The following is an 11,013-nucleotide window of genomic DNA, read 5'->3' on the forward strand; positions in this document are numbered from 1 at the left end:
CTGATTCTAATAGTTATTTATATTATTGTATTGTTTTATAGCATTACTTAAATTGTGTATTATATGTTATTTATAGTTTTATTTGGATTTCATGGCTACATATGGATACATAACAGTCCATGCAATTTTTGACTATAGGAAATAGTAATCATGACTTAAAAGACGACTATTAAATACAGTTTGATTTCAAAGGAAAATAAACACATTACAATAAATACATTCAGATGCTTTAGATGGACATACATTTAAATAGAAGGGCAGATTTTCCATTCTGATATACCCTTTGTCTTTTTTACATGTTTGAACTGAGGAGAGACTACCTCTGAGTACTGGAAGCTCAAAAGCCATTTGTTTGGACTTTGGTTCAGTTCTCAGGGGTGTCCACAAATACATGCATGCCTGCAAAACTGGATAAAAAGGGATCAGTGTACAAATAATTTCCTTCTGCAAATTTATGGGGTTTTATGGTAAAATGTTCTTCTGAGACAATAAGGCCTGACTGAAAATTTGGTCTATATTATGTAAAGCATATCACCTTCAGACAGCACTGTCGCCCTGCTTTCTTAAGATTTTTCTAAGCCTTCTGATGTTTGCATTCTTGTCTAAAACCTTCTCACACACTTTCTATAAACAACTTATTGTTTTGCATTCCTCTATGGAGGAGGAGAAACTTGATGGACTGCTCGATTGTCCAGTGTCCCTGGAGAGGTGGCACTTTCACCCTCCAATCCTATAATACCTTTGGAAATCTATAAAAGTAGGAGTCAGAAAATAAAGCTCTCTTCCTGGCCTGAGAACAGCAGTGTGTCTGCGTCGTGTTGTCTTGTGTCCTATAGTGACACAGCACAAGTTGCTTGGTGAAGCATCCAAGCCTACCATCTAACTAAAATGCTAACATGCTTCTGAGATCTTGCTTATTTTCTGGATTTTTCAGATGTTCAGTGGCCTGTGGAAGATGGTTACAGTATTTCAGTGTGCTGTAGTGCATGCATGTCCATGAAGGGGCATTGTGGCAGCTACTGCAATTTAAGGTGACATAAAGACAATTCTCTGCAACCACAGGTACTCATTAGCAGAATTTCATTAACTGATAACACCAAATTTATATGTATCACTAGATTTGCAAGCATACCAGAAATCTCAAATGTCTCCATTGTATCCCCTAGTAATTCTGCTGTAACTCACACAGAGGTTAAAATAATGCATTCCCAGAGAAGCCAGCTATCTGATGCATAGACAGACTGAGACAGTCTTTAAAGAACATGCTTTGGCAAAGTTCCTGTAAGCTCCATCCTGAACAGAAGCCTAATGTGTCCTTCAAGGTGTCCGAGTTACAACATCATTTACCTAACATTCTTAAAATCTTTTGAACCTCTTGATTTAAGTGACTTTTGAGATGTATGTAGCAACTGAAGAAACCAAGATGCACATTAGTCTGATTTCCATAATGACTTGTTTCATGTAGTGGCCACTTTGGGCTTCTGCAAAGGGATTAATTGCATGCCAACCCAGTATTCTTGCTGTGGCAGCCTTAGATGATGTTTCCTCAATTTGTGAATGTAAAAATGCTCATGAAGAACTTTCTCTTATAAGCCATTTGCATCAGACTCTTTTCAGAACTGTCCATGTTCTTGTTTTGGCAAATCTTTAAATTCTCTGTAACTTATTGTATTTTAAAAGCCTTGTAAATGTAAACAAATGTGGATAATTTTGATTAAGATAATAGTATTCATGTTTCATATCCAGAAGTAAGATATATTTGGAAAAAACATGCTGCCACTGCTGAGAATGGAGTTTGAAACATAAAGAATATGCAGAATTAACAACTCTGAGAAAGCATTTACTTCATGGCCCTCCAAAGTCACCACAAGCCTGTATGTTACCTGCTTATTCATTTCTCAGCACCTGAAGATTTGACTGTGCATTCCTGACCCATTTCCAGATACCTGATGGCACCAGTTTCTAGCTTCTGTCTGTCCATTTGATAGTCTTGCTCAAAAAAAAAAAAAAAAGAAAAAAGAAAAAAAGAAAAAAGAAAAGAGAGAGGGAATATTAATTTATAAAAGAATGTCTATACAGATGCACTTGCCAGGGTGTCTTGCCATTTTGGGTAATATTACGTGCTCCCTTGCATTTTAACCTGAATTAAAATGCAAAAAAATCCAATGATTGCAACATTGGTCTATAATATTGATGCATAAAACATGTAGCATTTTTCCTGCTGATGATCTCATTACATTTGCTGCTTCTTTTATGAAGCTCCAGCTCTTAGCAGAAGGAAGATACATTTCTCTCCTGGGATGAAGAGGGCTAGCTGTACTGGGATCAAAGTGGGAATTGCGCTGAACCTTTCTAGAACCTTTCTAGAAATCAGGTCAATACCTAAGTGTGGATTTATGTACTAACTTTCAAACATATTTATCTAATTGAGTGGGACAAGAGCATGTGTGGTGACAGTGCGAGAATCAAAGGATCCTTGGTGCCCTGCCATTTGTTTAGTCCTTTGGAGACTACACCCCCCCGTACTCTCCTTGTTAAATATTAGCCCAGCCTGCCAAGCTAGTTCTCAGACTCAGTCAAACCTGTTTCTAGACAAATTCTAGCAAATTTACTGATATGAATGCCTCCCCATGGCATCAGCTGAATTTTTCTACTGTGCTGGTAGGTGGGATTGGCCAGTTTAGTTTGTTTTCTTCATTATGTGGAGGTTGAAGGCTGCAGAGGCAGGGTGAATCTCCACTGAGAGCAGGCTCTCAATACTGTATTTAGGGAGATTTCCAGGTCTATCATGAGGAACACCAAGGGATACCTTCCTAGACACTTTGGCTTAATTTATTGATGCCTACCAGTGGTCTTGCAAACTCAGTGCCACAGGTCTGAAAATCCCTGTAATAGTCCTTTAATAAAATATGCATTCAAAAAGTACAATACTATACAATACAATACAACACAATACCATACGATACAACACAATACAATACAATATAATAAAATAGTGTTATAAACATTTCTTAATCTGGGAAAATATATAAATTATCAGAATTCTAAGGAAATATTCATTCTTTGGACATCCATTGTCTTTTCTTTCTTCTTTTTCCAGTATGTCTACGCTTGCTGTATATCATGCATATCTTTTCATCCTCATTTTCGGTACCTGAGCTTTATTTATTTGTTTTAAACACTTTTAAATTTTTAGCATTATCCTTTCTGATGGGTTTTCATTGATAACCTTTCTATCATCCTCTGGTTTCAACATCGTATTTTTTTCTTAAATCTCACAGTTTATGACTAAGGCAGATTTTAAAGTTAGGTAGCCATGGGGGAGTTTACAGATGGTGTTCATACTGGACTGAATTCTTGGAGCTTTGAATTCTCAATTCAGTGGAATTTGAAGTCCTTTCTTGTCCATCCAGTTCTGTGTCCTCATGGTCACAGTAGTGGTATTTCCAGAACATTTACAGTACTTTTTCCAAAGATATTTTCTCTATCATCAGAATGCCATCAGAAAGAAGCTGTGCAAGGTTCTCTTGTACATGTTGAAGAAAGCCTTCTTTACAGTGCATTCCAAAGATTCACACATGAGAGAAATGAATTAATTTTGTTTTTCCTGAAAAGAAATGCAGTGGCCAGCAGATGCCTTTGTAAAGTGGTCAGTTTTTAAGAAGTAATTGAATGTCACCTCGTTAGCTTGGTCTTGTCCCTTCTTTCCTAAGAGTTAAACTGTGATAGATGAGTAATGTGATGGCTGACTTTCACAATTAAAATGCAAATATCATGTATATATGTTAAGAGAAGCTTTCTAGACTTATAGTTATGTTTTACCTTCCTTGCATTGTTATCAGAGGGGTGGCCTGGGTTTGGGACTTTTGGGAGGGTTGGCTTGTTACTATGGCAACACCTGACCTCCAATCAAGATTTAAGGATGTGAGCTCCACCACTGGACAGCGAAGAAGGAGTCAAAGGACAGAACTCTGGAGGAGCTAAAGGGCTAAAAGGTGAAACCTCCATTGTGCGGATGAGCCCATGGTGGGAAAAATCCTCTGCTCCCAGCGCAGTAATATTTTCTCTATTCAGTCTTCTGTTGTAGTCTTTCTGTTGTATTTTTTTTTAATTTCTTGGAAGTGAGTAGCATTTCTCACAAAACTATTTGTTGAACTATTTGTGAACCCACGCTGTTTGTCTGGGTTTTGTTCTAAGACAAGTTAAGGGGGTACACAGTCTAAAGTGAATTACCTCCCTTGTAGTTTAGCCAATCCCTTTCCACCAATAAGAAGAAGCAAATATGAGTAGATGTAAGTGAAAAAAGAACAGTTTACAAAAAAATCTAGAACAGCAACAGGTGAAAAACATCAGTAACCCACATTAATTGCTAAGGTGCTGAAATCTCAGGGTGACACTCCAGCTGGCAGAGCGGCCGCACTGCCGAGCGCTGTGGGGGGACAGAGGGGAGCGGTGGCTGGCCTGCCCTCCCGTCCATCTCTCCTCCGGCGGCAGCAGCTCTGTGTGCGAGTGCGGCTGGCAGCTCTGGCGGCTGGTACTCGCTCAGGGGGTGGAACTCGTGGAGGGATGATGTTCTGCTGGCGGCAGCAGAGAGCAAGCAGCTGGCTTGGACAAGTCAGACTGCTGTCTCGCCTCCTCCTCCTGCGATCCATAGCTGTCAGTGCTGCTGTTCACGTGGGTGTGTTGCAGGGACAAAAACAAGCCCTGAAAATGGTACCTTCTGGCCGTTACTGCTGCAAAATTCACTCTGAAACAGTTTTTGGTTGTGAAATGCAGCTTCTTGGGTTCCTGCTGTTGTCAGTGGAGCCAAGAGGCAAGAGAGAGCCTGAGAGTAAAGCCAACAAACAGGAGAACTTGTCTTGGGTGACTCTGACTTGTGAAAGGGACCAGCACCGCCCTCCGCTGCCCGGCTGTTTAATTTCTGGCTGCAGAGTCTTGAAGAGACAGTAACAATTTTGAGCACAGATAGATAAGGAATACAATAACATTTTGCTTTGGTTACCCCAAACTTTGGGGTAACCCAAATGGGGGTTTATCTCACCCCTATTATTCGACTTCACTTGATTTATAACTTCAACCTTTGAAAAGCACAACAGAGCATAATTACACCTAAGAGTAGTTTAATATTGAAAACGTTTATTTCCTTTGTTCGAAGGAGCTAGCTTTTGCAAGACAGAAGCAATATACCTATGAGCGGAGTTTTGACAAAAATGATTACTACAGCTCATAAAACACAAAACTAAGATATAGAGTATGGGACATCTTAATGAAGTCTGATTTCACTGGCAAAAAAGGGTAAATCTGAAGTATAACTAATAACCTGAATTTATATTTTTGTAAGCTTTGTGGATTATTTTTTTTTTTAACTGGTAGCTTTATATTTGGGAAATTTTCACTCTTCCAGTGCACGGAAAGTCATACACACAGCTGTTTAAGTAGACAGTCTGTTAATAATGTTCTGTAGGTACAACTGCTAATTTTGAAATCTCATTTTTTGATGGCCTCTTAGCCATATTAGGAATTACATAACTGTGGTGCAAGTTTATTCAACAGCTACATCTTGATGAGTCTGTGCTACAAACTCTTCTGGTGCACACACCTTTTAATGGCAAAATTTTGGTTTTGTACCTGTGGCTTTGTTCATCTGTAGAAGGAACAGGAAAGCAGATTTATTTTACTGATACCAGAGATATTTTCATGGAACAGGAGTGATTTTTCAGTACAATATAGCAGACTTGCTATATTATACTATTTTTTTCCTGGCAGAGAGAGAGATACCTGTTTGCAGACTTAACTGTAGCACTGGCGTCTTGTAATCTGATTCACTTGGCAATCTCAAACTTCTTCCCTTGTCCTCTGAAAATTAAGATGCTTTTCTAATGTCAATGAAAAAATGGAGTCTTTGACAAAAAAGAGTCGAGAGTGGATGTGTTGAATGGGGTCACCAGGGAGAAGGGATATCATACAGGGAACCTGGGCACCTGCATGCTACTGAGGCAGTGCAATGCATGAAGGCAGACTGGGAATCTGTCAGTAAATGCACTGATAAAGCATCTCTACTTGCCTGAATTCCAGCTAACAGGTCACACCTTCCACTTTCTGTTTCTTCCACAGGAATCTTTGTCAAGTACAAACTGGGACAATACTGAGGTCCGGGATTCGACTTGGCATTCCACATCACTTGAGGTATAAAGTGCATAGCCCAGTTAGTTGACCTGCATACTCAACAATATTGGAGCCATATTGAGGAAAGTGGAATTGAAGCCAGTTCTTGATAGGATCAAAGCCAGGGGTGAGGAAATTGGTGCGCTTAGGAAATTGGATGAGTTACTCAAGGAACCAAAAGAAACATAAGTGTGATTGTCATCAGTCTCAAAATGGTGACTTCAAAGTAGTTAAAGTCATGTAGCTGAGAACAAGGAATAGTTACAAAAGGTGACAGCCGACAGAGGAGCACAATTAGCCCTAATATCTTATATGTTACTCATGTCCTTTTCTAATTGACCATGAACTCTAACTGTCTGTAATGAACCAAAATGTAAACAATATAAGCATTGCATTCTTTCAGTTAGGACAACAGAATGAGGCCAAAGATAGAAAACTGTAGTAGTTACTAAGCCTAACCAGAACCTTGTAGAAATACACGTGGATGATACCAAATACCAGCTGTTCTCTTTTTGGGAAAGCTGGTTTTATGACAAATAGATAATCAAGATGCATATTTCTTCCCAAGGAAGGTACCAGTGGTGCCTAGGTGACAGAGCATAGAAAAATGACAATAACAGTCTCAGGGTATCAGGACAACGGAGCCATGAAGAGATCTTAGTTTGCATTTTTCCATTCTCTTTGCTATTCTTTGGGAAAAAATACCAGTGTTTTGTTAATATAGAAAACAGTGTGTTTACCCTCTAGACTTGAGGCTGTCTATCCCAGAACATTTTAAATGTAGTCTAAGTGTCATTACTGATAAAATTACAAAATAATATAAAGTAATGAAACTGTTAATGAGAAGAAAATACAAAAATCTATGGAAATTCTGCCTACAGAATTGTTGTATCTCTTGATTGTAGTTTCAGCCTCTCATAGGAATTCACCTGGAAAACATCGATGACTTTTCAGTCATGATACCTCACCATGTCTCGCAGACAGGCACTTAAAAAGTTTTGTGTCTGAGCATTGGGTATTAATCCCTTCCTTCTGCATAGCAAAATTAACCTGTTTTTAAAAGCAATTTTATTGGCTTTTACTACTAAATCAGGCTCTGTGACTTTGCCCTGTAGCAGAAAGACAGGAGAGTGGCCGGACATTTCATTGGGTACAGCAAGCCCTGGTGTCAGCCAGAGCACAAGCAGGGGGGCCCATGGGTGGTTAAGCTGTGAGTTAAGCAGTTCAGAGCAGCCTTTTGGTGATTGCCTGCTGGAGATCTGATTTACACTACCAGCAAGACAATATTATAGGAGCAGGAGGGAAGGTCCTGGACTGTTCTTCTGTGTTTGCTCAATAGCAGAATGGGAAAATCCTATCTGTGTTTGCTTACCCACAGCCTAACCAGCTTAGCTTCAGTTTAGACATCTTTTAGACGTGTTTCAAAGGTACTAAACTGTACTGACTGAGCTACACTGAGTGGAAAACAATCTTGTTTTAAGTTTCTAGCCTGGGCCTAGATTTTATAAGTCTAGTGCATAGGCAGTAGCAATGTGGTAAGTTAGAAGTTTTAAAGATTATACCAGTGATATTTCTGTGGAGATCCTGAGAATGCAGCAAGTGACTTGTGACCTCTCAATTTGGGAGTATACCAGAATTTTTTCATGGATGTTTTATCATGGGATTTTCTAAGATGTGTCTCCCATAAGCTTTACTGAAAACAAGATCATGGAAAGGCAGTGGTGAGGCTCTGTTTTCTGCTTTCCCATGGTGGCTGGAGCCTGCCTAGGATTCTTGCCCACTAGCATGTGGTGAGCAGAGCATTGCTTTCTCGTTTTCTTCTTTTCTCATCCTCCTGTAAAGAATGCAAGCCTCCAAAGTAGAGGGTCATGATGATTCTGCCTCTGTACCCCTCTTGTGATACAGAAATCACAGCAACCCTGCTCTTTAACTCACACATTTCATTCATGTCAGTAGGAAAGCTCTCTACTTGGGCTTTAGAGCAGCCCTGCAGCCATTAGAAAATATATTGGAAAAAATTTTAAAAGCCCCACCAAAAAAAGATATCATAGCTTATGGCTTTGAAACTCAGCCTAGCACATCCATTGCTTTATTGATTTATTTTACCATTCTCTCTATAAAGAGAGAACTAGTACACACTCAAGCCCACCTCTGATTTTTTTGCTTTTCTCCAATTGACTTCATGCTGCCTTTAAATATCCAGGATTTAGTGAACATTTCTAGCTTGACTTCTGGCTGAGTGGATGAATATGAGTGCGCTGATTTTTGCTTTCCAGCTTGCAGCTGTCTTGTAGCAGTGCTAGTGTGTGCTCTAGGAAAAAAAAGCAGACAAAGGGTTGGCTTGTCTATGTGCCGCTCTCTTGTCTTCGGTCCAGATTTGGGCAAGAGGTTGGTGGAAGGGTTTCTATGCTTTTGGCTCTCATCTCGCCTTTGTGCAAGGACTCTTTGCATTTTGACTGTAAAATTTGTCATTCTTCTAAGTGCTTGTACCAAACCAATGTGTTCGTGACTTTAGGGACTTTAGAGTCATGGACCCTGGCTTTTATTAAAGGATTTGAATGGATTCCTGGCTGCTTACAGGCTCAAAACTGCAAAACTGCAGAGAATAGGTATGCAGAGTCCATGGGTTGTATTTCTATACTTTTGTGTGGCATCTTACTTGATGCCAGTGTCTGGACATTCTGCATGCTCCTATTCCTCTCAAAATGTCAAATCAAAATTTATTATTTCTCATTCAAAAATTTCTTATTCAAAATTTGCTATTTGTTAGTCAAAAGTTATTTCTTATGCTATAGGCAGTGGATTTTATATTTTTGGATTAATTTCTCCTCCCCATGCTTTAACCACTGTTTATACTTTGGAGGAAAGAAGCAGCTCATTCCTGTCGGGTCTAAAATACCTTTTGGGAAGGCTTTTTGTGATCCTTTCCTTTTCTGTTCTTTAGCTATGGATGTCAAATCCCCATCCCCATCACACTGTAGTACAATTAATTATTTCTTCTTTTAACTCTGGCATGTAAAATTTCCTCTTTCTTTTCCTTTCTGTGGTCAGGGTACTGTGAAATTACATCACATTAACAGGGTACCAAAGTGCATAGGTGGGGCACAAGGGAAGCCAACCTGTTGTAAGGTAGTTAAGGGCTGACAAAAGGTCCAAGTGAGGCTGGGGTCACACCCTGAAGGAGTTACCTGGCAGGTCACAGGAGCTGGTGGTAGAAATAATCCTGTGGAGCATTTTTCTAGAAAAGACAGCGTTATAAAAATGTGCATGCAACTGAGTCCCCAAGGGGTGAAATGATAAGAACAAAACAGCTGCAAAGGTTTACATTAATCTTTGATGTACTGTCTTATTGCAACTTGTGCAATATGTAAAAGTTTTCTTAAGAAAGGATGTTCTTTGATGTTTGATCTTTGTATACTTTCAAGCCTAATCAACAAGAAGGGAGATTTAATCTGTGAAACAGATAGCAGCTAACAAGCAAACTCTAAATGATGCCCATGTATCAGAAAAATAAATCTTCGTTTAAGTTTAGGGCATGACATGCTTCAATGATCTCAGATGTAGGGGGAGGTTTAACAAGGCTTGGGAAGAAAGGATGTTCACTGATATTAGACACAAAGAATGCAGAATTTATGTGACATCTGGTGGAACTCCCAAGATAAGGGAGAAACTAATAAAGCCAACTCAGCAACTGTGCTGAAATCCACTCCAACTGGGTAAAAGGTAATTCCTGCAGGGGAATCTGTGACCACCGGCTCACAAGGAACCCACTGACTCAAGAGAAGAGAAAGAATGAGCATGCAGACTAATTAGGATGGGAAGCAAGAGAATCATTAACCAGTAGAAGATAGGACATTAATTAATAAGAACTTTGTAACAAATATGTATTGTGGCATTGTGGCAAATGAACACTAATTCCTTTGTTTGCTAAAATGTATAGTGCTAAAAAGCTTTAATAGTTGGGATGCTTGATTTGTGGAATTCTACCAGGCAACCAGGCTTGTGCAACCTTGAAATAAAGAATCAATGCCCCTCGAGAGTGCGTAATTAATGGCTTGTTGCACACCAGGTAATGAATCCATTTCTTGCGCACAACAGTTTGTTATTAAATAGTCTGTCGTCACTGAGTCACTGTACATGACTGTATCTCCAACATTTTCTTCCCCTTTAAAAAAAATGCTTATATTAATGATTTTCAGTATATAGTACTACTTACATCACTGAAAGTAAAATTTTACGTAAGGTCTTACAGCATGTTGCAACTTCAGGGATCACAAGACCAGTAATCCACGCATCATTTCATGTCTGATATAATATGAATTCTTACTGATTAGGGGAATGAACAGGAACTGTCTGTTAGTGTTTATCACCCACTGAAGAAACTTAGCATTTGCTAATAGCAATTTTGATTTTTCTGAAAATTATCTGTGCACCATCTTCATCAGTGTCCCTTTGCTCAGGAGGTCCGGTGTTACACAGATCTTTTTCATCTGCTTTTTCTAAGGTCACATGAGCACTTCCTAATTTTCACACTTTTTCAGTTCCGGTTGATGGTGAAGCAAGAGCTGGAGATGTGCCCATGAATATATGTTTAGATGGTGTGTCACAAAGAATCACATGCCTTTAGATTAGCAGATTCCTTTTGCTTAAGCCTTGTGCATGTTCACCTTTTCAGAAAGGAGAAAAGCATTGTGAGGACCTTCTGCTGCTGTTGAGTGGTAGTGGCTTCATTCATCAGCTCAGCAGAAGTTTGCAAGACGAGGCAAGAGGTCACAGGAGATTTCTTGTGCTGAAAATGCTGTGGTTTTCAAATAGCAGTGGTTAGCAGTGGTTAGGTTTTCAATGTAA

Source organism: Onychostruthus taczanowskii, unplaced genomic scaffold (genome assembly GCF_017590055.1).
Source record: "Onychostruthus taczanowskii isolate IOZ18803 unplaced genomic scaffold, ASM1759005v1 scaffold72, whole genome shotgun sequence".
NCBI classification, from domain to species: domain Eukaryota; kingdom Metazoa; phylum Chordata; class Aves; order Passeriformes; family Passeridae; genus Onychostruthus; species Onychostruthus taczanowskii.